This window comes from Astatotilapia calliptera, chromosome 5 (genome assembly GCF_964374335.1).
Source record: "Astatotilapia calliptera chromosome 5, fAstCal68.1, whole genome shotgun sequence".
In the NCBI taxonomy this organism is placed as follows: Eukaryota; Metazoa; Chordata; class Actinopteri; order Cichliformes; family Cichlidae; genus Astatotilapia; species Astatotilapia calliptera.
In genome coordinates, this window is record NC_137426.1 from 28053044 (window position 1) to 28071880 (window position 18837).

Consider the following 18837-nt stretch of genomic DNA (forward strand, 5'->3'; position numbering starts at 1 on the left):
AGTCAGATGAAAAGCTCCGTAGGCTGATAAGGAAGCCTGGCAGACTGCATGATGAGAAACCTGGCCTGTAATGGAGTATTGGCGATTTACCGGGTCTGCATGTGTGCAAATGGCTGCGGCTAGATTGAGCAACAAGACAAGGCCACCTACAGAGAGACAGCAATAGAGAGAGAGAGAGACAGAGAGCAAGAGAGAAAATCAGAGGAAGGGGCTGTGCAGATAAGACGGGATTAGATTGTGAGAGCAGAGAGAGAAATTGGTCAGCTCAAGCAGTAGTCTTTTCCGCTTTGTAAACTGCTCTCAGAAAATACACAATATCCTGACTGTGCCTTCTTAATCAACTGATTTAAGAAAGGAAAGGCTTCCCATTTACCTCAAGATAAGAAGGTAAAAAATATCATTTTTCCAACTGTCAAAATATTTCTTCATGTTCGTCTGTAAATGCAGCGCTGAAAAGACTTTTTATCTGTTTAACGCCTTCAGGGAGCAGAAGACACTGGGCTGGCCTAGGAATAAAAATAAAGACATATCTTCAAAGAGCATCTCAGTGGAGTCTTCGTCTCATTCTACATTTTCCATACCTTGTGGCTAGAATACACAAGCTCACAAAAAGTGGTAAGCATACAGTACGAGCGGGTATTAATTTAAGGAGGAAACGTGAGTGAAGGCGTGAATATAAAAACAGCTTTTTATGATCCCTGAGACGTTGGAAGATTGGAAGTACGGTGAACACGGAACAAAAACGTGCCGAGCAGGAGGAGGAAGAGAGGAAAACTAAAAGTGGAATAACATAATAATGTTGCCGCGTCTTCGCCGCCAGTTTATCCAGTGTTCTCAGCCTGATCGTACCCGCCTCACTGTTCCTCTGTTTACGATCAGGCCCCATAAATTCACACATAGGACAGACTCACGCAAGCTCCCACTCGCCCGCTGTTTGTGCTGCTGGCATCCTTTTACAGTACTGATAGTTTGAACACCCAGGGATTATGCCTTCATAAAACACTCCTTGTCTAATTAACAGCCTGAGAGACACATGAAAGGGAAAGGATTTTTTTCCCCCTGCCTCTTCTTCCCTTTTTTCTTTTTTCTTTTTTTTGCTCCTCTGGCCTACCTTTTCTGGCAAATTTGGAAAATACAAAATGATAAAAGACAAAAAAGAGAAACAGCTATCATGTTAGGATACAACATAGGAGATGTCCATCATTTGCAATGTACACTTGTAGTGTGGATTGCATGTTTTGTCATACTGTTGTACTCTGTAATCGATGCTCTCATTCATTTACTCAAACATTCATCTGCAGAGTCAGCCATATTATGTGCACTAGCTAAAGCTGCCTGTGTCAGCATCCGTGTGCAAAGTCAAGGACTCAAATGCATAACTTTAATACAATTAAAAACAGGTCACAAAGGGCGCCTGGCTCTACTTTAGCCAGGCTAAACACAGTTTCCACATTAAAAAAAAGTTGTGTATTTTAACCTTCTCTGGGGATCTACTTGGTATTCACAGTTACCCTTGAATGGTCATAGAAGAAACTGTGGTTCTTGGCACCTCTACTGTATGTTTGCTTAATTTTTAAGCCCCCAGATATTGATACGTGGCTGCACTGCACAACCTCAACCCACTCCGTGTCATAAATAAGAAACTACAAAAGTGGATGAGACTTTGTTCCTCAGCATCCTCCAAAATGAAAATGAAAAATATATTTAGAAAAAGAGACTGCAGACACTCTGTAGAGCCACACTCCAGACTCTTTTCATCTGGTAAATGATGGCTTTCCTCACTTCAAAGGGCAAACGCAACAAAACTCGATGACCCTTAGAAGCTCGACTCATCATCCACGCGGGCGCTCTGCAAGTTTACCAAGCTGTATGGGTGTTAAACATCTGAGGGCTCCTGGCAAACATCATCAGCTCCATAGAGAACTCACTTACGCCCAGAGCCTCTCACGAGTCACACCCCATTAAGATCAAAGGTCAAACGAAAAAGCCTTGTAGACCTTGAGAAGTAAAGTAGCGTAGAGAATCACCACACAGACACACACAGAAAACATCCAGGGTTAAGTCTAGAGACTCCAAATCAGGAGGTCTGCTAGTGCTCAAGGGCCACTTCATCCCTCGTGTGTGTGTGTGTGTGTGTGTGTGTGTGTGTGTGTGTCTGTGCTTGAGAACGGGGGACGCTGACTCAGCGTGGAGCGGCTTATTTGACCGCAGTCAGTCTCGTGGGAGCGTTCAGAACATCAGGGGCCAAACTGCTCTGAGAGTCATGCGATAACCTCTGGTGACCTCTTTGTCTGACATCATCACTGACAGATAGATGTAAGCGGGGCGCTGGAGTGACTTCCCTTATATACACAAAGGGGAGATTTAGGGTGTTTGAAGGAAAAGAAGGACCTTGTGTCAGCTCGTGCAGTCAGGCAGTTTTCGCTCTAGTGTTTTTAGCGGTTTTTATGTTTCTTTCACACAAGTGGATATAGAGCATTTTCACAGTGACAGCTCTAATAAAAAAAAGAAGGGAGAACAACCTCTAACTTGCTGCCAAAGTCAAACCCCAGAGTAGGAAGCAAAGCCAAAAAAACAAGTGCAACAGAATGTCTAATAATAACAAGGCCTAGCTACCGTAAACGCGTTGACATCACACTGCTGCTGTTCTTATGGGTGACTCTGTACCAGTGACACAAATCAGACCCCACTCCTTCACTCAGCAGACGTCACAGTGCTATTAGTCCCACAGTGCTTTCGCAGGCATGTGACATCAGCAGGGTGAAGTATGGGCGGGGAAATTTTGGGTTGGGTACACTCTTTAAGAAGATACGATCTTCTGAGAAGCATCTCTGCGAGTGTTTTGCTCACTTTGTACAGAGCTGTCTGTACTTTCTGTCCACACACAGAGGGCCGGACAAATACACAGCGATTAGAAGAAATGATGCACATAGCGAGCGTCAACATAAGCAGAAATTAAATAAACGTATCCTTCCTGAGAGAACTGCTGTGTAAAAACATGCAGAGAGAAAAGCAAAAAAGGGTTTTTTTCTGCACAGCAGGCAGAGCAGAGAAATGTCCTCTGGGGTTCTTCCTCTTGAGAAGTCCCCATCAGAAAGTGGACAAGCTGGTCAATGGGGGTCACGGAGTATGCTCAGTGCTTCTTTCCCACAGAACTGCCTCAGTTTATATCCTGGCTCCTACATACCGTGTAATGCTGCCCAGAGAACTGTCACTTCCTTGAAACCACTGGTCAGCAGAGGCCCTGCCAAGTCAGCGATTTTATAACACATTGTTGGCCCGAGTTTGCCTTGAGAATATTGCCAAAACACAAAACCTGTGATAAGTTGATAGCAGTGTCTTTCTATATTCGGGGGGGGGGGGTCAGTAGTTATAAATAACCCCTTCCCGTGCGCCATTTACTCCCTCCGTCTCAAACTTGTGGCTCCGTGAGTCGCTCCAGGATGTATGTCCCCAGTCAGACATGCATGGGGAAGTACACGTTTGAGCTCACAGGCGTTTCACACAACACATCCGGCTCCGCCAGGTATGAGACAGACCACGTTCTCGTCCAGCCACAGCCCTGTCCTGTTAATCACCAGCCCACCACCCTTGCATTGTCCAACACAGGGTGGGATGTGGGTGTGTATTGGCAGTTACCTTTGACCCACTGGAGCAACTTATGCACACACCTTTCACAGTCTTCATTCATCCCTTGACTGCCGGGCGTCAGATCCTGGACACACACGTGCTTACTCACACTTACCATCAGAGGATACCCTGGAGAACGGAGAAGAATTCATGGAAGGAACATGGACTCTCTCTCCTTTACACACACACACACACACACACACACACACACACACACACACACACAGAAACTTGTCCAATGCTCGTACAACATGAGACGCATGCGATATCATCACTCAATAACTTTTATTGCTCAAGAAAATATCAGAATCAGAATCAGAGTTTGCTGGCTTAAGATGCGGATTTCTAAACAGAAGCAGGAAGCGCTCCTGTTTGTTCTTCTGATCTTAGTACATGAAGTTTTTATGATTTCCCAACTGAAAGAGATCAGTCAGGATTTCTGGTACAAAACAGAGAAAAAAAATCCCCACCCCCTTTCCCAACTTTCTTACACCCCTTTAAAAACTATTGAGACATCCTGTGGAGGATCACCATACTCACACAAAAATGCACTACAGTCACACGGTTGCCAATAACAACATTAAATCCACAAAGAAATCGAAAATATTAAATGCAGTTTCTTTTTCTCCATAGCTGTGCCCTCTGTGATTCGCTGCCATGCCTCTACAACTGCACTGCGAGGATTTCCCGTGTAAATCAGTAACAGGTACCAGGGAGATATTTTCTGTTTGAGCCTCAGGTGACAAAGCTGATTCCTGAGAATGGCAAACTTAACAGTAAATGTGGACTTTCTCAGTCATTGACTGGCTATTGCCTTCTGTATTTTTACTGTAAATGTGGGCCTCTTACAATGGCAGTGATAATAAAACCACTTTTCACTCCAAAGATGAATAAACAAAAACTGTCTTCTCACTGCTTTAATTTGCTAATGGCTGTTATCAAATACAGAATTAAAAGGCACACATAATGCCCTCAAGGATAGTTGTCACAGAGATGCATTCTTATAAACATTGCCCCCTCTCCCAAATCACAGCGACAAACGATGTTCTCTGTGTTTGTAGAAATCAGAAAAGAAGGGAAGATTAATGAAGAGCGCCTGGTAACTCCTGTATTTTACCTGTAAGCCTCCTTGATTTATCTCCTCTCGCTTGAGGACTCAAACGGGCCTCTGTCTTTCAAATTGAAACTGAAGTTATTTCTTTTGGGCTGCAGCTGCCATAAAAGGGTGCACAGATCACTGGTCCTTTTAGATTATGGCCAGGACAACTCCTGAGATGTGAAACCAGCTTTTTAGCTGTTAAGTTCTGAATTCAGCAGGAACTTTGACTCCTGTGTGGTTCTGGTAGGCAGTCAGTCTATCAGATGTGATAACTGTATTTGATTTTCTGAAAATATCTGAAGATGGAAAAAAAAAACCCACTGAACTGAAAGATGAATAAATATTTTGTAGAGCTGAGGGAATCTACGAAGTGTTGTGACTTTATTGTTCCAGGTCAAACCTTTTTCATGCTTGGAATTTTACTGGAGAAATATGAATCATTGTTCTGAAAGAATACAGTAATCTCTTTTCTATCTACATTTTAATGTTGCTGCCATTGAAAATAGAGAAAGTCATCTCTTTGCTCCAGGATCTTCCATAGGTATAACTTTACTAACCTTAGTGAGTTTGATTCACAGTTGTTGCTACTCAGTAATTAGCCAGTCATTCAGTTGCATATATAACTTAAGCTGACAGAGATCCGACTGGGATCAAAATGTTAAAGCTGTAAGTAACAATGCAATTTTTTCACAGGGAGTGATCCAGACCATGATGTTTAAAGCTCCCTATTTTAACTCTTTTTCACCTTTGGATGTGTATTAGAGGTAACTTTTGTCATATTCCACCCATGCTTCCTGAGCTAAATGACTGGTTCTGCATCAGAAGTTAGTGAAGATAATCTCTGGGCTACTCTTGGAAAAACCCGGAACCTCTTCCTGTGCTAAAACGTGTCACTAAGGGTACAGCGGAGGTTGTCTAATGTCATCTTTATGGGGTAAAGAGTCAACAGTTCAAAAAATCCTTATTCATCTTCTATTGGGCCGCTGTGCTGTCCATTTATTCTACCTTCAGTTCGATGTTTAGTTCAGATCTGTTCTAAGGCCGCCCTCTCTTTAAGCCAGCTTTCTCCCAATTGGGTGTCCCTCACAAATTTGACAGCATTTAAGGCTAGGTCACCTTTCACAATTAATGTGTTTTGATCATAGCTAACCCAATGTATTTTAAATATACGCACAGCTGTAGCTCAGGGGTGGAGAGAGTTCTCTACCAATCACAAGGTCGGTGGTTCAGCCTTGGATGCTCCAGTCTGGTTGTCTAAGGAATTTTACTTGGACCTCAAGTTGCTCTCCGGTGCATTCATCAGCAGTGTGTATGAATATATGTGTGAAAGAGTTAGATAAGTAAGCGTTTGTGTGAATAGGTTAATGAGGCATGTTTTACGGAGCACTTTGAGTGCTCAAAAACAGTAGAAAAGCACTATATAAGAGCTAGTCCATTTACCATTTAAAATTTTTATAGTTAGGTATATATGCTGACACAACAGCTTCCTTTCTACAGTTAAAAAGAAAAGAAAAAAATAATAACTTACTAGTTTATCACTAGATCTTCCCAGCTGTAAAAATCTACCTACTAGTTGGGATGCAGCCTGGTTTTCTGAAAGGACCGCCTTTGCGTGCCCACTCCAAAGAACCCAGTTTCCTCTGGTCAGCCACTTTACACCAGTAGAGCACACTGAGCAGGAAGTTTACAGCCACCACAGTCAACTCAAAGCATGCCTATCTTTGTTCAAGCAACCAAACAGTCTTTGTTCTGCGCAACAAAGGAGAAGCCTTAAAAACAGAGAGCACAGAGAGTGTCTCAGGACTGTTTGGTGCCATGATACAACTCAATACTGTGCAGAAAACAACTACAGTCTCCAGATCTCCACAGCCTCAGGCACACTGACAATAATCAGGCCACACTAACTCTATCATTTGTGGAAATGTTTATTCCAAATGTATCGTTCATTATTTCTGCTTTGTATTATGCAGCAAGCCATTCGAGGTCAGAACGCAGATGTATATCTGATTTGTGTTTTTCTTGGCCGACTGCAGCCTTATTAGCATGCTGTGGAACTTCTTGCAATTCCCTCTGTGGTGGAGATCAACTGTGTGTATGTATGTTGCACTAAAAAACCAATTTAATTTGTGTACACAGTATATATATACTGTATGTGTGTTGTATATGTTAATGCATTCCCAGATTTGCAGCTTTAAGTCAGTTATTGCCTTATGTTCTCTTAACTTTGTGTGGATTATGCATTCCAACTTTATCTCATTGTGTTTATGGGGCTCTCTAATACAAGCTGTCACTCCACATGAATCTTTGCTCTTAACCAGAACTCCCTACAAAATGGTCCTTACAGTGGAGCTGCTGTTATAATGGGAATAAAAACTCTGAAAGGGCCCATGAGAAATCACTTAACTTGTGTTGGCTCAGCATAATTCTGTAGTGGGTTCTGCTGATGACTGTGTCCCCGGTCCTCACAGCCTGTCGTTAACTCTGCCGTGTTAAAGATGAACTAGCACTTTGATGTAGTGATGCATAAAGGGCCATGGAAAACGCACCGTGCAGTGGTCGGGTCATAACTCAACTTGAAAGCAAACCATGTGTTAATTGTCCGTGAGTGTGTTTGCTGGATAGACGCACAGTGTATATAGGGAGGCATGCAATCATTCTTTTTCATGTAGTAAACACCGAATCGACCCACGCAGGCCTTCCAGCCCTCTTTGCAGCCTAAGCTAGAAGACTTTTATATCACTCATTAAAGGAAACAGTCTAAGAGGCCTTATACAACCTTTGGCATTTGGCAATCTGTGATTTGAGTTTGCAGAGCTTCCAAAAAAAAGAACATGTAGTGTGCTCAACTCCACTGATAAGATTCATCCTCTTACCCTTGTACAGTGAGACCAGTGTATTACCAGATGGTCTGTGTTCTTTAAAATCCAAACAGGTCAACGGAAAATGGGAAACCCTGAACCACCGAGAACTATGCATGCTTCAAAAAGCACTTGAATATCCAAACACAAGCAACAGTAGAGGGCGTCTCACCACAATATCACTGACCCAGAGTCAGCATTTGCCCCAGTGGAATCTGCTCACACTCTGTTAGACTGAATCAATACTGTGAACAAAGAAGCTTCAGACGGTCATCTCCTCTCCAACCCTGGCTTTGATGAATACAGTCAAACACACATACATGCACAGAAATTCCTTCGGTGACATATTGATCCGTTTCTCTGATGGAGTCCTTGGCCTCAGATGTGTGACACACTGGCAGGGAACCCAAGGTTTTTATAATGGAGAACGGGGGCGGGAAACGCAGATTGCGCTTCTTTTCGAGCATCAGTCACACTCAGCTTCGTGAGTTATGGTTGGCGAGGCGACGGCATGTTGACACCATTTGCCACAAATCTGAAAACAGTCTGTTCACACAGCTTTGAGGGCATAAGACTGTGATGTCTAAAACTGGCCACAAGATGCCACTGTGGGACACAAACCTTAACTGATGATTTTCCCTGCTGAGACAGCATTTTATAATCATGCTTATGTTTATGTTTGTAAAATCTTTTCATTTATAAATCGGATATAAAGTAATCTGTCTTTTTTCAAGACAAGTGGTGGGTTAATTCTTTTTAACAAGTGCAATGTAACCACAGTCTTCTGTAGCAACTACAGTATTTAAACGAAAGTCTTTTTTTGGCATATCCCACATTAGAAACCAAAGAAAGTTGTAGTTTTCACTTTATTTTTTTTCAATTGTTACCAATACATAAACTGTCCCAATTGATTTTCAAGAAAGCTGATGCACAATAGGATCAATAATTTATTGCCTGTCTATTTTACCTTCAGAAATCTGAGTTTCATGTCATATTTTTCTTATATATTCATATAAGACTAAGAGTTTGTGAAAGTCTAATCTATTTTTATTAAAGTTTAAAATATTCCAAAGGAAGCATCTTAAATTTCCCGTATTGCAGCGGCTGTTTTTGTTTACAATTTTAATTACGGTTATGCTTTCAAACCCTAACATACTTAACCAAAGAACGGGTTGCCAACCCAAAATTGCAACAACCCTGATGAACAACAAGAGTTTTACTTCTGCTAAGAAAGCTTTGTGATTGATATGTCCATCTTTTAGCTAGAAGTGATTCATTTTTTGAGTTTATCTGAAGCCTTGAGTTTAATTTTTATCATTGTGGATTATGGCAACATTGTACATTTTGGATCGTATCTTTACAAATACAAACAGTGTGTGTACTTGCAGTGCTGGCCTTGATTGTCTGAAGAAAATGTAAAAACTAATCTGCAGCTGGATATCCTTTTTTATCCAGGAATGCCATTCGTGGATAGTATGAGAGGAATCTTCAGCCTTGTTGGAAGTATGCTGCGCTTCTTTAATAATGTCAAGTTACCAGTCATAATATAATAATTGTACCAATTTAAATTACATGAGTCATTTCACAGAAGAATTAGTGGAAATGATTAACAAGTGTGGGATATGAGGATATTATTATTTGTTGCTCTCTAGGCCTGGATTTTATAACGGAAACCATAGCAACATTGTGCAGGTTATACGGTTACAAACACTGAGTCGTTGCAGCTCAACTCCTTATGAAAATGTGTGTAAGTAATTAATGTATTCAGCTAATCAGCCGAGTTCAGATAAGCAGCTTTTTTGACTTTTAATAAAACACCTGCATTAAAGATAAATTGCAGCTTAATAACTGCTCGTTAAAATGCATTTGATTTTTACAACATTTTTGCATTTTGTATGCATTTTCTAGAAGATATTGGGATTTTAGTGTTGTGCCTTTAAAATAAATATCCTTTTTTTCAAATGTTTAATTATTAAATACAACCTGATCTATGACAGACTAAGTTAGGTGGCAGTGCAAAATCTTTCACACTGCCAGAACATTGTGATTTCGTGTCCTCAGCTGCTTCTTCTAGCACTAAACCTGCTTCTCTTCAGCACTGTCTTTGAAGTGTCACAGGAGTGTTCTGGGAGTTTTCTGCCATCTCATCAGCAAAAAGGAAAACCAGCACTCATCCACTCAGAATAACAATAATGAAGCCACTTCAGCTGGGTCCTCCACATCAGCCAGGTCAAACTGTAGAGCTCTTACTCCCTCTACTTATGTGGCCAACCGGTGTTGTTTTTTTCAGCCGAGGGACAAATTACACTCTGTGAGAGCTCATTTGAAGACATGACTGTAAATCAAGATTTTTTTTTCTTAAACAAAAACCCAACATCACCGAGACACCTAGTGGCCAGCTAGTGAAACGGTTTAGTGTCTATCAAGACCCTGAAATAGTTTATCACAACCTCATATAGCCTGAAGGAGCAGCAGCTGTTTGCAGGAGTTCTCATTAGGAATAACACGAGTTAGTCTTCAAACACCTGCCACCCCATTTAAACACGCCTGTCATAGCCTAATTACAAAAAAGCAGTCAGCCAGTAGGAGATCCAGATCATTTTAAATATTACAAATTCAAAACTTTGTGTCATATACAGTCCAAAAACGACTCCTAACCTAAAATACGTTTTTTTGAACTTTGGATTCCAGTGCTGTTCTTAGTGCATTGGTTTGATGTACAGTAAGTATTAGAATATTTGATTACAATGTAAAAATGTCAGCGGAAGAAATGTTTGCTTTTGCTGGAATATATTACAGCCCATTGTCCAAAAACGACTGGACCCTATACGAAAATTTACAAATTTTATAAACTCATGTTTTATTAAGGAGAACGTTAGAAAAAACATATGAAATGTTTAAACGTAGAAAATATCCCAGTTTACAAAAACATTAAACATCTTTGAATTTAATGGCAGTAATGTGATTCTCAACTTTTTTGAGATAAAGTCAGTAAAAAAAGAAAAAAGAGCAAGAAAAGTGAGCGGTACAAAAAAGAAACAGCTGGAGGGAAATTAGGTTAACAGGCAACAGGTCAATAACATGCTTGGTTGTAAAAAAAAAGAGCATCTTTGAGAGGCAGCATTTCTCAGAAGTGAAAATTGGCAGTGGTTCAAGAATCTGCAAAAAAAATGAATAAATAAAAATAAACATATCTTCAAATTTCAGAATAATGTTCTTCAATGTACAATTTCAAAGAATTTGAATATTTCATCATCTACATTACAAAATATCATGAAAAGATTATGAAAATCTGAAGAAATCTCTGTGCATGCAAAAAATCCACATTGGATACCCAATATGGAAATGTACCAAATGTCCCCAGGCGACCTCTGAGCATTGGCTCAGAAATCACTGTCCGTGAACATAATTTTCTATGCCATCCAAAACGCAGGTTAAAACTCAAAGATGCTATGATGTGAAAATGGTTCAGGAGAAAACCTCTGCAGTCAGTCAAATCCACACTCAATTAAAAAGCTTATTTTTGGTCCTCATAAACATAAAGCAACCATTTCGAATGACATGCAACTGAAATATATGAAATCAAAGATTAATTACATGGAAAATGTACATGTAATCAGATTACTTAAAGTCAACATTTAGGACATAAATGTAGAATTAGTTTTGGAAAATATGGATGCCCCATCCCTCCAACTGAAGAGGAGAATGACCATCTGGTCATCAAAATGACTATTTTTCCTTTTCCTTGTAAAACTTTTCCTTTTCCTACTCTTTTTTTTTGTGTGCCTGATCTAAAAACGTTGCAAATCACATTTTTGGCATCCAATTCATAAATGTGTTAACGTGTATTTTTAGGTACATTTTCCCAGGTTAAACATTTGATATGGTTTCGGTTTTCTATTGTAAATAAAATATGGGTTTTAGAGATTTAATTGCATTGCATTCGGTTTTCGGAAAATTTTTGAAAGCAATTTTCCTGCTACCCCGTAGTCTAGTGTCCTCCTCCACCTCTGGAGGTGTTCTGGGCATGTCCCACCAGAAGGAGGCCCAGGGTTGACCCAGGACACGCTGGTTATATCTCTCAGCTGGCCTAGGAAGACTGGGCAGAAACAGTTGCAGGTAAACAGTTTCATCACCAAACCGAATTACCAACTGTCATAAGATCTGAGTTGCTCATTTGTGGAACCAGGAAAACATTTTAAAACACTCACAGAAGTATAAATTGTATGTACATGTGTTGCCTGAGCATTACAATAAAAAGATTTGGCATTATTTTTGGAAACAATTTTCCTGGCACCCCCGTAGTCTAGTGTCCTCCTCCACCTGGTTTCAGTCTCCACTCCTGACTCTCCTCTTCTGTCGTGTCCTACATATGTGGTACTGTAACTCAGGCCAGAATTCTACTCTGCTTTGCTCACTTTCTCTCCAGTTACCTGAGTACCTTGTACTTGTGCTCGTCTTCTCCCTCCTTGAAATCCCAGTCTCACTCTGTCTCAGATACTTGCCAGTCTTGGAACTTGTGGGAAACTGGAAGCTTAGACTTTTTGCTGGAAGAGTGGAAATATATATATATATATATATATATATATATATATATATATATATATATATATATATATATATATATATATATATATATATATATATATATATATATATATATGGAACGCCATAACCAGGTGGCCGGCATAGTGTACAGGAACATCTGTGCGGAGTATAACCTGGAAATCCCGAGGTCAAAATGGGAGATGCCCCCAAGGGTGGTGGAGAATGACCGAGCTAAGATCCTGTGGGACTTCCAGATACAGACGGACAAAATGGTGGTGGCTAACCAACCGGACATAGTGGTGGTAGACAAACAGAAGAAGACGGCCGTAGTGATCGATGTAGCGGTTCCGAATGACAGCAATATCAGGAAGAAGGAACACGAGAAGCTGGAGAAATACCAAGGGCTCAGAGAAGAGCTCGAGAGGATGTGGAGGGTGAAGGTAACGGTGGTCCCCGTGGTAATCGGAGCACTAGGTGCGGTGACTCCCAAGCTAGGCGAGTGGCTCCAGCAGATCCCGGGAACAACATCGGAGATCTCTGTCCAGAAGAGCGCAGTCCTGGGAACAGCTAAGATACTGCGCAGGACCCTCAAGCTCCCAGGCCTCTGGTAGAGGACCCGAGCTTGAAGGATAAACCGCCCGCAGGGGCGTGCTGGGTGTTTTTTATATATATATATATATATATATATATATATATATATATATATATATATATACACACACACCGGTACTTTTTCATTGCTAGATAGTGCCAATATTTATTTCTTCCATTTCCACCATACAATGATGCATAAAAATCACAAATCGGTGCATTAAAATTCACCAGATGGTGGAAAATTAAGTATCTGATGGTCAAAATTTCTTGAAAGACTGTAGGCCCTAATGTGTTTTCCTCCAAAGCTAAAGCCAAACCTACACTGCTGTTGCCAGGTGCTATTTATTAATGTATGAAGGTTACCAAAAAGAAGTATATTCAAGCATTGCAAATATACCATTTGGTATCATCTGCATGCCGAGTAATGGAATACAGGTGTTTGGTACTTGAATAAAGGGATTTAGCCTTGAGAAGTAGTCTCATCCAAAAGATGTTTAAGAACAAGCCCGGGTGTAGTTGTGAATTCAGTTCACATCATTAGAACTGCGAGCGCTATTATCCAAGGACAACAACCTCCTATGTCTATGAATTTGTATAACACTCAGAACTAATAAATCCAATGTAAAAGGCATTACTAGAACTTGTTCACCTCTATGTGTATGAATGAGAATAGTCTATCTCAGGTCTTTTTGTTTCCTCCTTTTCCAAATTCCTCACCCAGTTAGCAAAACTCTCAGTACTCCTTTTGTACGTTGCCAAAGTAACGCTCACTCCCTCTCTCCTCAGCTCCTTTGAAGCAACTTCAGAGCATCAATATTTAACCTGACATTGTCAAAACTAAAAAAAGAAATGATGCTGAAGGGAAGGCAGCGCTTTGAAGCATGTTTGCCTGTAGACCTGCGCCGAACATGACTGATTTCCTCTCCGAGTTTGTTGACAACACAGGCAGGCAGTGCGGATCATACAGTCGTAACACACACATTACAGTCATTACTGAGGAAGTGCTTGACTACATAGCAACTAATGGGATTTGGTGTTAACCTGATGGATTGCTCACAATGGCACAAAACAGGAAGGCTACATCACATGCGTGACGGACTGTTCATGTGTCCTCCTTCTGCTGACAGGACAGGGCGGCCAATCTCACATGTAATACTGACAGAAGGACCAAGTTGCGTCCCGTGAGCTCATTGCAAAGTAAAACTCAAAGGTACCATGAACAGAAGTGGCAGATTTGACTCATACAAATGAGTGTGAATAGTGCGGCGCAGAGTAGAGGAGGAAATCTCGAATGAGTTTGCCGCTCGCTCTAGCTTCGCTCATTAAAGTTGAAAAATTAATGACCATCGACTATGTTGTCGTGCATATTCACCCCCCACAAACCAAGATGTTATATTACCTTTCAAACAAAATATTTCACAGTGAGCATCAGTAGCTGTGCACATCACCATTCAAATGCACTTCCCTGCACGTCAGCACTTTCAGAAGCACCAGACTTTCAGACTAGATACTGTGGCTCTGTTCAGAGTGCAAACATGTGGGCGTGAATGCATGTCAGCACCGCATCTGGATGAGGACATGAGTGAAGGTTACATGTAGGGCTACTGGTTCGAGCTTTGGTCTCGTGTGTGGTTTTAATCAGTATTGTCTAGTATTAATATTTCAGTATGCATTTCTCTTTTTTTTTTCTACAGTTGTTCGGGGTCTATGACACACCCAGATGTGACCCCATAAACCTTTGAAAACAAATGCATAAGACATAAATCACGTGCATCTTTTGAATGAGAGAAATACATTTTCATGTGTGACAACTGATATCTGGAACATGAAGGTCCCAGACCTAATTTGACAAGGGCCAAATTGTGGGCAACGTTCTGCTAGGAAACGTTGGGTCCTGCCATCCACGTGGATGTTACTTTAACCCATCCCACCAACTTTATCTTAGCATTTTTGCAGACCATGTACACGCTTTTCATACTCCATATGCATACTGTGCATGCTCAAAATATGGTGTAGAAGAAAGTCTTCCTGAAGTAACCATGACCAAATGGCCTCACACAAAGTTTTTCAAATGAATCATTCAACAGTGCAACAGGAAAGCTGACATCTCCACATGCATTTCTTATGAAAGTATAACTATTTCATTGCCTCAGCTCAGAGCACCTTTCAGTGGGCCACTTCTCTTCTGAAAGGGAAGAAGACAATCTGAAAATTCTATTATTCTTTCCATGAGGTGTTAGCCATACCTCTGATCAGGGGAACTGCTTGCATTCAAGGGGACACAGACCTGAAAAAGACTTGACGCACGCTAACTGCACAAAGTGAGAGATTTATTTATTAGACACTCACACATGGACACGTTTGAGCAAAGGAAAGCCAGAGGTGATGCCTCAAGGGAAGGCAAACGTTCAGTGTCTTGGCATTGCTGAAGGAAGGGTCATTCAGGGGACACGAACCCTCCACTTATGAAGTCACATATGGGACTTCAAGATCAAATCACAAGTGATATTTTGTCAACTTAAACAATCAAGACTTCCTCTAGATGAGCCCTGATTCTGATGCATGCCTCAGCTCTTGCGTGCTATTACTGGAGTCCACCGATCCTCTTTTTAAGAAAACAAACAAGTTTCAATATAATCACACGCCTCACCCACAGCAGCAACACTTGCACATAAATGAGTACTTACAGTGCTGTGAAAAAGTCTTTACATTTTGCTTTAATGGAGTCAGACTTTCTTGTACTTTTTAAAGCTGTCTTGAGCAACAGTTCTCCAGGCTTTCAAATCGTCTTTCAAAGTTTTTCTTTGGACATTGGTTGCTTTTACACTCATTTTCAGTCCAGTCTTCGGCCATTTTTCAGATGTAATTTCCTTTTTGTTGTTCATTAACCCTTTAAGACCTACCATAGAACCAAGGCCGCCAGAGCTTACTTTATATTTTTACATGCTGTAGTGCCATTTTAGGGAGCATTTCAAGTTGCTATACATGAATACAACTGTTATAGCCCACATTTTAATAATATGTATGCATTAAGTCCATAGTAACGACATAAATTGCAAAAAAGTGCAATAAACTACAAAAAAATTGAAAATCGTTTTTGATTTTTTTACATATATTTCTACTTGGAGAAATTTAAGAGGTTTATCCCTCAAAACTTTAAATACAAAAAAGTTGCAAAAAATAGTTTACAACAACAGGAAATTTATTTGGAGTGGCTTCATAGTTTTATTTTTGAGATACACCAATTTTTATATACTGCAGAAAAAACGAAAAACAATCTTATGATGCAAATTTGCAAAGAAAACAGCAGGTGCATCAAAATAAACTATTTTAAGCAGTGCAATTTGAGTTCTAAGCATCACAGAAACTATTCAGAAAAGCATAAAGTTAAACATGACTTATAAAAATACCAGTATAGGCTTTTAAGGGCTACAAGTAAAAAACTACATTTTCCGCGAAAATGACGTCACTTCCGGTTTCGGGCAGGTAATGGCGAACATGCGATCGTTCATGCTGACGTCTATTTCAATGTGGGAAGTGTTATGAACAGCTGATCGGATCGAAACATACTGAAAGTCATGCCTTTAAGAATTCGAATAGGAAAAAAACAGCAAAGACCTGACACAGGACCTGAGAGACACACTCGGTGTATAAATGCTCAGTCAACAATCTCTTTATTCCATACAACACTTTGAGCATTACAAACGTCCAGACGGGAGATGTGGACAGGAGGGTGTCCGTCAGATCTCGAAGTGTCTAACCGTTTTGTAATTCTTATAGCTTCAGCCCCCTCCAAAGTCATAAAACCTAAACATCCACATTCTTTCTCTCTCAGTGAGCCTAAGTTATGACCTCGGCTTCCTGTGCAGTATGTTCTGTTCTTTCTAATCAGACAAATAAGGCCATGATTCTCTGAAAACAGTATTTCTTATAAATCAGCAGTATAATGCATCATAAAACAGTATAATGATTTCACAATCTTTAATCCAAGGCATAATGTGGCCTGTAGCCGTATAATGATTCAACAATTCTTTGATTAGAAGTATAAGGTGGTATAAGATAGTATAATAATCTCACACAAGAAAACAGGACTGTTCAGGAAAAGGAAAAAAAACACCAATTATGTATAAACTAGCTCTACGCTGCTGATTATTTGACACAATGCTTGTGGATTTATTTTTTAACTGACTGATTACAGCTGGGACCAGGCTCCTCACACTTTGCTTTTGAATAGATAGCTTTAACTCTTTGAAAAAGATAAATAAATACAATTGTGAAACTTTTTCTTTCTTCTAAGTGAAATCATCTTGGTCCTCAGCACACAGCCAAAAATAACCCAGTGCTGTTGTTTTCTCTTCTCCCCCCAGCCTTCGTATGTGCACATCTACAATTCTTGTCTGCTGTCAGCTTAAGGGAAGAGCCCGTTGCATTAGTGTTGCCATGGCAACAGGGCAGTAGAGGATATCTAAGGTCAGAGCAAGAGCACCTGAAGCTTAGCTGATGGGAGAAAAGAGGCTGTCGGTGAACACTCATGTTGTTATTGGACATTTTATTACTGCTGCTTCCTCCTGCCTGACACTGACATGATAAATTGTCCCAAGACACGTGTTGTTAATCATTTCTGGGATAACACAAGAAATAAAACCAGGGGCTCTGCTCCTGCGTCAGATGATGGAGAGTGGAATAGGTCTTGATAAAGAGGGGGCAGAGATATTTAAAGAGAAGGGAGAAGAGATTTTCGGTGCTGGAAAGTGGATTGCATCCATTATTTAGGAATGGTTTCCTCTTCTGTGAGGGGACAGGGAAGAGAAATGTGTTTGCAGGATACAAACTCCAGCCCTCTGTATTCTGTAGAAATACTAAATAACACATGCTTCTCTAATAGGGAAAAATGTCGGCATCCAATGAAAACAATGCAAATCGTATAGCCTGCATTAAATATACTCAAATGGATATTTGCAACTTGGATTTTTGCACTTACTAAAAAGTGAGCCGAAGAATTTCCATGTAATGCTTCCACACTAGTGCACATCCCATAAATGTAGCTATGCAAAAACAGTTTCAGATCATTGCATCAAAAGGAGTGGAATGCATTGAGGCTCCCTTGAATTGCACAGAAACTGGGCCAGAAAAAAGCTCTGATATGTTACCGTTTGATCACGATGCTTTAACTCTGTTTCACATTTCCTCTTATGAGCTGCACAGATTGTGTCCGCAGGGTAATCTGGAATGCAGATTTTTGAACATATGGCATTAAGTACCTTGGCATGTGCTGCAGGAAAAAGCACAAACTTCATATGATGCAAGCTCAGAAAATCTTAAATTCTCCCCATATTTGTGTAAACATACAGTTAGCTCCATAACATTTCTTTTTCCTGGCTCATCTGTTTTTTTTCAACAGCAAAGTGGGCTTAAAAGCAAACGATCAATGCGACTGAAGTGCAGGCTTTCAGCTTGAGTTCAAGGGGCTTGCAAACAAACCGGAACGACAGCCATTTCAATAGTGAGCTCTAAAGCGATGGGACGATTGACTGACAAGGGGTTTCATAGACAGGTGAGGCCTGCTGCTGCCATTTCATTTCAGAGTTGATTCCAAGTCTTACATTTTGTAACTCTCAAAACGAGATTCAAAGTGAGGCTGACGCAAGAGACTGAATAAAGATAAATTTGAAGAAAAAAAAAAAGCAAAGAAAAAAAAAAAGCCTAATATCGCAAAAATGGACGACACAGAAGACAACTGAAGCAGATGACTGCAAATTCTTTCCTCTGTAATGAAAATCATTCATAACTTTTAGAACACTCAGAGGCATATCACTGTAAAAGAGACGCCTTCGGAAATTGGAATACAGAGTTTCATCTAAAAACAAGCTTTGGACAGATGAAACCACATGATGGGAAATAGTGGGAGGAAAACAGTATGGAGAAGGAAAAAAAACACATCATGATCTGAAACATATCACATTATCTGTCAAACAAGGTGGAGGCTGTGCGGGCATGTGTGCCTGCCAGTGGAGCTGGGTGACTAGTGTTTTTCCCTGACAGCAGCAAGTAGCAGGAGGAATTCTGAAGTTGCTCAGATTCATCCAAATGCTGTGAAAAAGAACAACA

At 40.5% G+C, this 18837-nt stretch overlaps 1 long non-coding RNA gene across 1 annotated transcript; it reads left to right on the forward strand.

Moving 5' to 3' along the window:
- Positions 1-245: 245 nt before the first annotated feature.
- On the forward strand, positions 246-4531 carry LOC145428949 (uncharacterized). The gene is made up of 3 exons (XR_013909303.1): positions 246-387; positions 484-615; positions 4264-4531. It is a non-coding gene; the product is annotated as an uncharacterized LOC145428949 (long non-coding RNA).
- The last annotated feature ends 14306 nt before the right edge of the window (positions 4532-18837 follow it).